Raw genomic sequence first — 12,643 nt, 5'->3', positions numbered from 1 at the left:
AATGCATGCACTCAACATGTCTTTCTTCTGTCTCCCCCCCCCTTTTTGTGGTCTCCCTGTTCTTGTGTACATTAGCATCATCAGGCGAAGGAGCAGTGGCACCAGAGCACGAGGGAGCTGCATCCCACATGGCCCTGGAGGGCGGGACTACGGAGTTCACCAGTAGGACAGAGGGCGAGGGGAGCTCCACGGCGGGGACAGGAGCTGACACCAGCGACAGGGACTCGTCCTCTTATGGGAGCTCCCGCATCTACAGGTACAGCCGCCACCCCCCCTACCAGCACCGCCCTCCCAGCAGCCCCTCAGCCTTTGCCCCATGCCCGCTCACCCAGAATGGTGGGCATCTCCTTCGCCCCAGGCACCTCATGCCCTGCCCTAGTCAGCCCTCAGTGAGGAGGCTATTGACCTCATTGTCCCTGTCTCTAGCCTCCCCCCCTCCAGCTTCCTCCACCCAGACCCAATCCCCTGTACCTCAGCCTATCCCAAGCACACCTACAGACCAACATGCACACACGTCAACACACAAGGGAAGCTCAGGCAACCATAAGCACCACACATCCCACAGGCACTCATGCAAGCATCACACACATGCAGACATTCCAACATCCACTGCCTCCACTGTGTCCCCCTCCTCCACATCCTCCTCCTCCCTCCCTGTCTCGTCTCCATTCACACCTGCATGCACTAGCTCTACAGCCACTACGTCCCTCTCCAGCACACCCACCACCACACCCCGCTCATGTGCAGTCACCACCCCCACTACCATTCACACGTTCCCTGTGTCCTCTCCCAATGTGTCTGTGATGCCCCCTCCCAAGATACACAAACGCAGGCACACACCCACCCAACAGCCATCCACCTCACGACAGCCTCCAGAGTATGCACCTTCACCCAAAGTCACCAAACGTACACCTCCTACAACCACTACCTCTTCCTCCACTCCCAAACCCCCTCCAGCTACCCGTCCCAGTGTGTCCCAAAAACTTTTTCTGTCCAACCTTGACCTCTTTCCCACACCTCCCCCACCCCGTCCATCTCATAGGTCACGAAGCAGCACCTCAGCCACAACATCTCTGGGACCAGTGGTGCCTGTAGTCACCTGAATCTGGAGTGCACCGGCCACCAGGGCAGCCAGTGTGGCACGGAGCCACAGCACAGACAGTCCCCCATTTGTGAAGCATCAGAAGTTGGCCAGTGCCCGGTGGTAGAGGGGGAAGACTCCAGCCACCAAAGCCGCTCCCAGGGGTCCTTTGGGAGTGTGGAATCAGCTGTGACACCTTCCAAGGTGGGGAAGGACCAAAAGAAACCCGGCAAGTCTGGGAAGAGCAGCACAGTGGAGAAGACCGCCATCATCCCCGATGCCCAGGAGCCCACCTCCACCACAATCCCAGCTTCCCAGGACAGGACTGCCAGCACTAGCCCAGCTGCCCAGGAGGCCACCGCCAGCAGCAGGCCAGCTGCCCAGGAGGCCACCGCCAGAACCAGCCCACCTGCCCAGGAGGCCACTGCCAGCACCAGCCCAGCTGCCCAGGAGACCAGCAGCAGCCCAGCTGTCCAGGAGGCCACCGCCAGCACCAGCCCAGCTGCCCAGGAGGCCACCACCAGCACTAGCCCCGCTGGGCCATGAAGGACCGCCAGCAAAAGCCCCGCTGGGCCATGAAGGACCACCAGCAAAAGCCCCGCTAGGCCATGAAGGACCGCCAGCAAAAGCCCCGCTGGGCCATGAAGGACCACCAGCAGCTGAGACCCTGCAATGGAGACCGCCGTCTCAAGCACCGCTGAACAGGGCACCGCCATCTCAAGCACGGCTGAACAGGGCACCGCCATCTCAAGCACCGCTGCACAGGGCACCGCTATCTCAAGCACCGCAGAACAGGGCACCACCGTCTCAAGCGCCGCTGAACGGGGCACCGCCGTCTCAAGCACTGCTGGCCCATGAGCGGCAAGGGCACTAACGCAACTGAGTCTGTCACGGGATGAATGATGCACTCTGGGCACCAAGCCCCCTCCAGAACCAGTGGAGATTTACATCCACTACCCCAATCCTTGGCAGGATGAAGCACTCTGGGCACAAAAGCCCCTCCAGAACCAGTGGAGAAAAGCATCCACTACCCCAATCCTTGGCAGGATGAAGCACTCTGGGCACCAAGCCCCCTCCAGGACCAGTGGAGAAAAGCATCCACTAACCCAATCCTTGGCAGGATGAAGCACTCTGGGCACCAAGCCCCCTCCAGAACCAGTGAAGAAAAGCATCCACTACCCCAATCCTTGGCAGGATGAAGCACTCTGGGCACCAAGCCCCCTCCAGAACCAGTGAAGAAAAGCATCCACTACCCCAATCCTTGGCAGGATGAAGCACTCTGGGCACCAAGCCCCCTCCAGAACCAGTGGAGAAAAGCATCCACAACCCCAATCCTTGGCAGGATGAAGCACTCTGCGCACAAAGCCCCCTCCAGAACCAGTGGAGACTGTTATCCATTTGAGAGACTGTGGCTTTGCACTCCCCAGGACATGGCAGTGGGCAACCCACCCACTGAAGAGACTTGAGAGACTGTGGCTTTGCACTCCCCAGGATAAAGCAGTGGGCACTCCCCAGGATAAAGCAGTGGGCAAACCGCCCACTGGAGAGACTTGAGAGACTGTGGCTTTGCACTCCCCAGGATAAAGCAGTGGACAACCCACCCACTGGAGAGACTTGAGAGACTGTGGCTTTGCACTCCCCAGGATAAAGCAGTGGGCAAACCACCCACTGGAGAGACTTGAGAGACTGTGGCTTTGCACTCCACAGAATAAAGCAGTGGGCAAACCACCCACTGGAGAGACTTGAGAGACTGTGGCTTTGCACTCCCCAGGATAAAGCAGTGGGCAAACCACCCACTGGAGAGACTTGAGAGACTGTGGCTTTGCACTCCCCAGGATACAGCAGTGGGCATGGAGGCCCCTCATGGAGCAGTGGCGTCGTGCATTCATCAGGCTGAGGTGCCCCCCTCCCCCTGAGGTGCCTGTTTCATTTCGATCTGATGCCCCTGCAGTGTTCTCTCCATTTAAAGTCTGGTGTCATGTGTGGGCCTCATCCATGCATTTTGGGACTCTGATCCACGGACGATGTTTGAGTAACATTCGAACTTTTGTAGTTGGTGTACATATTTGTATATACTGATTTTTGAAATTGCACTATCTGATTTTTATTGATTACATTTGTTCAAATCAATTCCTTTTGTCCTTGCGTTATTGAAGGGGGTGGGGAGGTGTGTATGCAATGTTGCTGCATGTATTTGTGTGTATGGTGCTGTGAGTGAGGGTGGGGGGGTTGCATGTGTGTGTCACTCTCTTTTCCCTCCCCCCTCCCCTGTGTTGTAGGTGCAGTACTCACCGTGGTCGTCGTCGCCATCTTTTGTGCTTCTGATAGAGGAGCAGGAAGACCATCGCAGGGAGTATCTAGAGTTCTGGCTCCATGGCATCCTGGTTCCTCGTGGGGTGTGGAGAGGTGAGTGTTTTCCCTTCCAAGTCCTGTTTCCGCTGTGTTTTTGTTCGCGTTGCTTATGCCCCGGAAAAGGTGCCGGATTGCCGGGTTGTGATAGGGTGGGTGCTACATTGTCTTCCGCCTGTCTGTTGGCAGTGACCGCCGGGGTGTTTGTTTGTACCGCCGTGGCGGTCGGAGTGTTAAAGTGGCTGTCTATGTTGGCGGTTTCCGCCATGGTCATGATTCCATTTTTTTTACCGTCGGCCTGTTGGCGGTCTTACCGCCGCTTTAACACCGACCACCAGGGTTGTAATGTGGGCCATAATTCCTTGAAGTCGGTAGCTCCACTTGGGGCTATCATGTCGTCGTGACCAACAAAACCAACAGTCCAGGCCGGCCACAGAGTCGCGGGCAAGCTACGGTGTCAGAAAGCCCCACAAACAGTACCTTTGGAATTGCAGGGCATTGGGATGCTCGCGGTAAGATCTGGAGAGCTGATCGCGCTTGTGGTTCCAGAATCGGTGCAGGAGTAGTCAGGCTCTAGAAGTCACATGCACTGCATATTGAACTCTGGGCTGATGAAGTCATGAGCGCTAGCATGGATGGCATCAGGGCTGCAGTGCAAAGTGGGACGATGTGACGTGAGATGCCTACAGGTCATGGTGCATGCAGCAGTTCGGTGACAGCGTCCAGCGGTGTCGGTGAGACCAGGGCTGCGGTCTGAAGAGGGGCGGTGAGATGTGCGGTGTCACCAGGTCACGGTGCAGGCAGCGTCATCATCATTGCTGAAGCGCTCTTCTCTGTATGCCCAAGCCAGCGGTCCAGGATGGGACTGTGCTTCGTGACCCTCACAAGCGGTGTCCACAGGCCACAGGGCGGTGTCACTGAGAGCAGCGTCATCAGGGATGCCCAGGCTGCTGTGTGAACCAAACCCAATTTGGCAGTATTTCACTGTTAGGACATGTAAAACACACCAGTACATGTCCTACCTTTTAAATACATTGCACCCTAACCATGGGTCTACCTAGGGCCTACCATAGGGGTGCCTTTCATGTAGTTAAATGGAAGGTTTAGGCCTGGCAAGTGGGTACAGTTGCCAGGTCGAATTGGCAGTTTAAAACTGCACACACAGACACTGCAGTGTCAGGTCTGAGCCTTGTTTACAGTGCTACTAATGTGGGTGGCACAACCAGTGCTGCAGGTCCACTAGTTGCTTTTGATTTACAGGCCCTGGGTACCTCTAGTGCACTGTACTGTACTTACCAGTAAATTAAATATGCCAATCATGGGTAACCCAATCACCAATACAATTTACATAGGGAGCATTTGCACTTTAGCACTGATCAGCAATGGTAAAGTGGGCAGAGACAAGAAACCAGTAAAAACAGACCTGAAAAAAAATAGAAGGAAGAAGGCAAAAAGTTTAGGGCTAACGCTGCAAAAAGGGATTACAACCCCCTCCCAGCATAAAGCCAGGGTAGGCCAATCATTACCTTGCTGGACTTCCCTGCTGAGGGCGATTGAACCTGGATAATGGCCCACTACAGCAGGGGCTCTTGCCAGTTCTACGTCTTTCTGAACCCAGGTTGATCCCTCGGTCAACACTCTCTGAGTTACTGAACTAACCCTGTGGGAACATTCTCCTCATCTCAGGGCTCCATCTGCATAGCACCTAATCTTTTCTTACTCACAGATGCATCCCAGTAGGCAGACAGTACCACCAGGGCCAACAGTGTGATCTGGCCCCTCCACCCCTGGAGTCTGACTTCAGTTTCCCTCCCAGGGAAAACTCTGACTACAAGGATAATAGCCAACAGAGGTCACTGACAGCTGTCAGTGTCAAGAGTCAGGTCCCAGGCCATCTTAGGATCTCTAGCCTCTGTGGTTTTGAAAAGTGGGGGCAGTAACCCCAGGTGACTTGCACCCTTTTTCCACTTCACCTCCTACCAGTTCAGGGGTGGTATTGTGAGACTGGCCACTCATCTTACGGTCTGTACCTTCAGGCTGAGTAAGGGATAGGGGTGGGCTCTCCTTCCTACTGTCCTTCTTGCTGGGGTCCTGTATCTTCCTCCTTGGAGGGATATCCCCAGACAACTGAACTGTGAGGGTTTCTCTGGGGGCCACCCCTCCAGTTCCCCTGACACCTGGGGCAACTCATTCCCCAGAAGGCAGCCTATGGGCATCTGGGGACTGACTATGACCCACCTCTGGGTCACCTCCCCACCCCAATCTAGGGATGCCAGGGCCATAGGGTGGAAGAAGTCCTGCCCATGGGCTGGTGCCATCCTACACACCTGGCCGGTGTACTGCTCTTGAGAGGCAAGACTTTCTACCATCATGTTATTGCTAGCCCCTCTGTCCCTCGGAGAAGTGACTGGGAACCCATTCACTGTCACCTGGTGGAAGTGATGACTTCCACCCTGATAGAACACCAACTCACCCTCTGAGTCTACCTCTCAACTAAGGGATAGCATGGCATAGTCTATGCCCTGCCCCTGGGAGCTACCCCCCCCAAGGCCACATTGGCCACCTCAGTAAAGGGGCCACCGGTGGGGGGTTTTCTTAAGACAGACAGAGTCCCTTTTCATGTGATCTAACTGGGAACACTCAAAGCACTGGGGTTTGAAAATAGGGTGGCCGGGGCCACCGCCCACCAGAACCTACATCCTTCCACTCAGAAGAGACCTGTGACCCATTTTCTCCTCTTATCTTGGGACCTGTCTGTGTCTCCCTTGACCTCCCTCTCCTTCGTCTGGGAACCCTGCCCTCCTTTGACGAAGTTCCCCCAAATATCTTTTTTGGACTCTGGCACTCACCCAGCGGTCTCTCTCCATAGAAAGCTTCCTGGGGTCAGCCAGCTCACAATCAGTCAAGTGCTGGTGCAGCTCTTCAAAACAAAGACTAGATAAGTGCCCCCACACAATTAAGTTGTACAGCCCCTGAAAATCTGACACATTACTGCCCTCCACCCAACCATCCAGTGCTCTGCAAAAAGAATCTACACATTCTAACCAGGTCTTGGAATCAGTTTTCTTACTCTGGCTAAACTGATCCCAGTACTTGTGGGGCGTGAGACCATACCAAGTGAGAAGGGCCTCCTTCATGTCAGTGTATGTGAGGTTGTACCCCTTAACCAAAGGTAGCATTGCGCCCCCCCCCCCTGTGATGTGGTTCCACAATCCTGCCCTCCAATTCTTCTCAGGGACCCTATTCATGTTGATGGATGCCTTGTATCCCTGAAACCACCTCTGTATTTTGTCTTCCTTATTGTTCTCTCTCCCTACGTTCTTAGGAATGTGCACAATTCTGTCTGACTGTACTGAGGTATTGCTGCCACCATCATTGCTGGACCTGCTCCTCACATCCTGCTCCTTTACTTTAAGCTTATGCTCTAAGAGCATTTTCTTCTCCTCGATTTTCAATCCCTCCAACTCAACCTGCTGCCTCCTGGCTTCTCTCCTGTCCCCCAGCTCCTTTTGAGTCATGCTCTGAGAACCACCACTGCTGCCTGACCTAGGGGGTACCCCCCCCCCCAGCAGCTCCTGCACCCTCAGCACATCCTCACCTGGATTTGGGTCCACAGACTCCCCCATTGGATCCACAGACTGCCTACAGGCATTTTTGGCTGCACCCAGGCCCTCAGCATCTTTTATAGCTCCTCCTTTTTGGTGAGATCTTTGACTTGGACCTTATGAGGTTTTTACAAACTGCCTCCAGTTCCTTCATGGTATAGGATTCAAAACTATCCTCTTCAAAAACCAAATCCTGAGGTGCAACTGAGGATGCTCATGACTGAGACATGATGTCCTTGGAGTTCACTTGAACAATAGGTCTAAGAGAAAAAAATCAAAAACGAAAATCTGTATGTGGCATGTAGTGGTCTGCAATATGGTAGTAGTATACACTAATCACTGTGGGTCAGGTGCAAATGCAAGTCCTATCCTCACCACTGACAACCAATGTTAGAAATAGGGTCTCTAGTTGGCAGTCGTTTTGCACCCTGTCCAAGTAGGGACCCTCACTCTAGTTAGGATAAGGGAGATACCCGCTCAGATAACCCCTGCTCACCCCCGCTGTAGCCTGGCATGAGCAGTTAGGCTTATTTCCTAAGCAATGTGTAAATCATTTGTGTTAGACCTGACAGCCTTAGGTTTGTCACCCCAAACTTTTTTTCCTGACTCCCTCCACTTTTTGGGCACTGTTTTTGCTGGCTTTAGGACTCTGTGCACTTTACCACTGCTAACCATTGCTAAACTGCATATGCTCTCTCCCTTAGAACATGGTGACATTGGTTTATACCCATTTGGCTTATTTAATCTACTTGTAAGTCCCCAGTAAAGTGCACTACATGTGCCCAGGGCCTATAGATTAAATGGTACTTGTGGGCCTGCAGCACTGATTGTGCCACCCACCTAAGTAGCCCAAGCCTGCCATTGCAAGGCCTGTGGGTGCGGTTTCACTGCCACTTCGACTTGGCATTTAAAGGTGCTTGCCAAGCCTTAAACTCCCATTTTTCTACATATAAGTCACCCCTAAGGTAGCCTGACTTCCTGCGAGAAGAATTAACACAGTGCCTGCCGTGCAACAGAAATTTCCACACATCGCCCACCGGATCGACACAGCCCCTGTGACTTCGTCCTGCATGCCCAGGATTTCTCTGCATCATCCCCGGGGCACCTGAAAACCCCACAACCAAAAGTGGATCCCAGTCTTCGCACTGGCACATCTCCCTGTTTTCCACGCATCTCCTCCTCTGTGGTGCCTTGCGGAGAATTTGCACGCAAACCAGGTACTTTGGGTTTACAAGAGACATTTGTTGCTTTTTAAGAACTACAAACACTTTTTATCGTTTTCTGCAGTGATAATTTAAAGTGTACTTATCACATCTTGATCATTTTGACCTGCATTTAATCAGATATAAAAATTATATATTTTTCCAAACACTGTGTGGTGTATTTTTGTGGTATTATATTGTGTTATTGCATGATTCATTGCACAAATACTTTACACATTGCCTTCTCAGTTAAGCCTGACTGCTCAGTGCCAAGCTACCAGAGGGTGGGCACAGGATAATTTGGACTGTGTGTGACTTACCCTGACTAGAGTGAGGGTCCTTGCTTGGACAAGGGAAACCTGACCGCCAACCAAAGACTCAATTTCTAACAATTTGCACATAACACACAGCAACACAGTGAAAACACTACAAAAGGACACCACACCATTTTTAGAAAAATAGCCAATATTTATGTATATAAAACAAAACCAAATAAAATAAAAATCTTGCATATAGTAACAAATATATGAATTCTGCAAAATTTACCCAAAAACACAGTCACGGGCCAGCTACAGTGTTGGGAAGACCTGCAGACAGTACCTTTGGAATTGTAGGGCTTCGGGATCTCCGTGGTGAGCTCTGGAGAGCGACATCACTGGCATTGCGGTGTCGGTTCCAGAGTCGGTGCAGGAGTCATAAGGGCCTTGAAGTCACACACGTTGCAGATCGAACTCTGGCTGTTGATTTCAGGAGCGCTGGCATTGATGGAGACGGGACTGTGGTGCAAAGCAGTACGATGCAACATGCAAGACCACAGGTCAAGGTGCAGGCAGCGGCTCAGTGATGGCAGCCAGCAGCATTGGTGAGACTAAGGCTGCGGTGTGAAGTGGGGTGGTGCGACATGCGGTGTCACCAGGTCATGGTGTAGGCAGCGTCATCGCTGAAGCGTTGTCGTCAGTAGGCCCAAGCCGGTGGTGTGGTATGGGACGGTGCTTCGTGGCCCTCACAAGGGGTGTCCAGAGGCCACGGTGCAGGCAGGGAAGCTTGGTAGTGGCACTGGAGTTTATGGTGCTGGCGTCGGTGGACCGGGCCTGCAGTGTGGGATGGGACGGTGCTTCAGCCTCCCCACAAGCAGTGTCCACAGGCCACAGTGCAGGCAGCGGTGCCGTTGTCTGCAGGAACGGTGTTATCGGGGTTGCCCAGGCTGCAGTGTGAGCAGGCAGGGCCAGAGTGCAGGGTCCACAGGTCGCGGTACGAGAAGCGGCTCGGTGAAGTCTCCGATGACTGTGTCGGTGAGACCTGGGTCGCTATACGAAGCGAGCCAATGCGGCTCTGAGGGGCATCGGCAGGTCACGGTGCAGGCCAGCGGCTTTGTTGGCGGCACTGCAGTGGTTTCTCCTCTTGAACAGCACAAAACAGCACAAAACACACAGTTCCCAGTGCTGCAGGTTGAGGAAACTGAAGTCTTCGGTGTCCCTGAGACTTCCAATAGGAGGCAAGCTCTACTCCAAGCCCTTGGAGAACTTTCTCAAGCAGGACACACAGCAAAGTTCACCCTTTGCACTCTTTTCAGGCAGAAGCATCAACTACATGCCAGTCCAGAAAAGTAACACAGCAAAGGGACAGTACTCATTCTCCTTGGCAAAGGTTCCTCTTGATTTCAGAAAGATTATAAAAGTCTGGGGGTATGGGTCCACTACTTTTACCCCTTTCTGCCTTTGAAGTAGGCTGTCTTGCCCAGGCCTGGCCCCAGACACACTCCAGGGGGTCAGAGACTGCATTGTGTGAGGGCAGGCATAGCCCTTTCAAGTGTGAGTCCCCACTCCACACTCCACTCTAGCCCAGATGGCTCATCAGGATATGCAGGCAACACCCCAGCTCCTTTTGTGTCACTGTCTAGCGGGAATTCACAACAGCCCAACTGTCTGTGACACTGCCACCTATGTATTTCAAACATACATCTCAAGATGGCGCTCACAATTTAATTTCTCGCTACCTCCTTGAGCGATTCGTGTCCTTTGTTTGTTTCCATCAGCAAATCCATGTCACCCGGACCACTTCGGGGTTTTCGTATCTTGAGGCATCATTTGTTTCCCGTGCCAGTCGGGTTTGCGTTTTTCCAACAGACAGGACATTTTGTCGCTCCGAGGATTATTCTCGCTCAGGAGCGCTGTGAGCTCCCTATCTTGGAGCAGAGGAAGCCGGCTGTGGTGCCGTACTTCTTACCGCATGCCCTGATGTGTTGATATAGTGGGTTTGGCCCGTCATTGCATGTAGCAAATCGTCTATTGCCTTGTACATCATCACAAATACAAGGTAAGAAATGGTATGAGGACGCCCTGTTTTTATACTAATATGTATTAGATAGAGGAGACGCTTCTGTTTAGAGATGTCTCGCTCAGGGCATTATTTACAGGCATAAAATGTCATTAGGACCTATATATCGATATACTTTGTTTGATTTTGTGTAGGTTCTGTAGGTACCTGATATGTAGGAAGAGTGACCCGGCTGGGTGGAGCCCACTGGCCCCAACGCTATCAGCCTTTTTTGATACACAGCTAGGTATCAGTATTTTATCCATAATTCTCTCTATATAGAGCACCTTGGGTCAATAAGAAAGATAGCACCTTTGTTGTATTATGTTCGGGTCTTGAGGTATAGCTCTGGATATGCCTATTTAAACTACATCTACTTCACAGAGGTACAGATGGTTCACAAAGGCAAGAGTAGATATTTCTTATTACTCTTTTCTGCATGTACACTATGGGTATAGGTATCACTATTTTTTATCTGCTTCTTTCTTTTCTTTCTTCGTTTTTTTTTATTTTTTGTCTTTTTCATTTCCTTTTTCCTTTTGGGTTCTCTTTTTGTTTGTCCTCTTTCTTGTATTGTTTTTATTGGAGATCTCATAATCATAGATATATTCATCTTGTTTTTTTACATTCCAGAACCATGCATGTAATAAATTGTTCCCAGGAATTATTGTGAATATATTAAAAGTTTGTGCCCTGAAAAAGATGAGCAACCTGCCTCCGTCGCTGGTCATCGAAACGTATGTCGGCACTATTACAAATGAATAGGACACTTGTTGCGATCAACATGGACATTTTTCTGCAATCCACAATTAATTCATTCGTCTAACATGAGGAGGGACCAAAGGACTCATTTTATAGATAAAGAAGAACTAATGAATCTGAAAGTTGAACTAATAAGAGAATACAATAGATATTGAGGACCCCTTCTTTTGGTCTTGTTTATATTGGTAGATTACAACATCATTTGAGAATTATCTTGTTGTGTTATTACTGGCGAGACCGAGTGGCCCGCCAGGCATTGTTATATTCTGCAGTGCTTTGGGCTTAACTCTTGTTGGCCCAAATGCATCTAGTTTAGTCCTTACACCTTTTAATATGGTATGAGTAAAGTGAGTATGATTGTGATTTCTGTGTTTTAGTATTTGCTAGTGGGCCAGGGTGCACACTGTGGTTGTTCATCAAATTGCCATTTATTTTTTTATTATTGTTTTGTTCTGGCTTTAATTGAATTTGAGTATATTTATAATATTTAAATAAATCCATTATTGTGTATGCTTATTTGTTATATTCTCACATGTCTTTTCATATTTCTGGTCTGCTAGTCTGAGATCTTATATTTTGGACACCTGGGATTCCCTCTGTGGTACCCAAGGTGTCCTTGGGACATTTTTCTCCACTTATTTTTTATTGTATTTTCCCCAGTCTCATTTGTCCTTTGGGGTGCCCATATTGTTGCTGAACTCCGTTCCCGCATCCGAACTGCTTAGGGTTTGTGTGGGTTGTTTGTTTTATGTTTTGCTTCTGTTGCTTTTTTTTCTTCTTCTGCTTGTTACTTCTTTCTTTTTCTCTTTGCCCTTTGAGTATATATTCCACACTATGGATTCACTAAAAACGTTTGGATTCTCAAAAGACCAGTTTCTAGCATTGATCGGGAAAGATGTAAATGACACTAGTAACAGTAGCCATTTTAAAGAATATGATGAGGATGGATGAATGCTCATCAACTTAAAAAAGAAAATGAAAAGAGTTGAAGCGCATGCTAATTTTATATTGGAATACCTAAAAGCTGGAGTTATTCCAATGGGTCTAAGGGTTAAAAATATCCCTGGACTCTTTGCAGAGATTTGGTCATTCTTGGAAAAATGGACCTTGATAGCCAATAGGTGCTCAAGGGACTGGATGATCATTATTGTAGAGACAGCTAAGGAAATGATAAGTACTCTAGAGAATCAAATCATTGCCCTTGAGACTAAGATCAAACAAAAGGGAGCATTGGAGGAAGCTAAGAAATATTAGAAAAAATAGATGCAGGTATCGAAACCTATCAAGACTATTTAATTAAAAGGAAGACAGAGAAACTCAAGAAAGAT

This window comes from Pleurodeles waltl, chromosome 1_2, assembly GCF_031143425.1.
Source record: "Pleurodeles waltl isolate 20211129_DDA chromosome 1_2, aPleWal1.hap1.20221129, whole genome shotgun sequence".
NCBI classification, from domain to species: Eukaryota; Metazoa; Chordata; class Amphibia; order Caudata; family Salamandridae; genus Pleurodeles; species Pleurodeles waltl.
The sequence above is the reverse complement of the archived record's forward strand: the minus strand, read 5'-3'. Positions refer to the sequence as shown.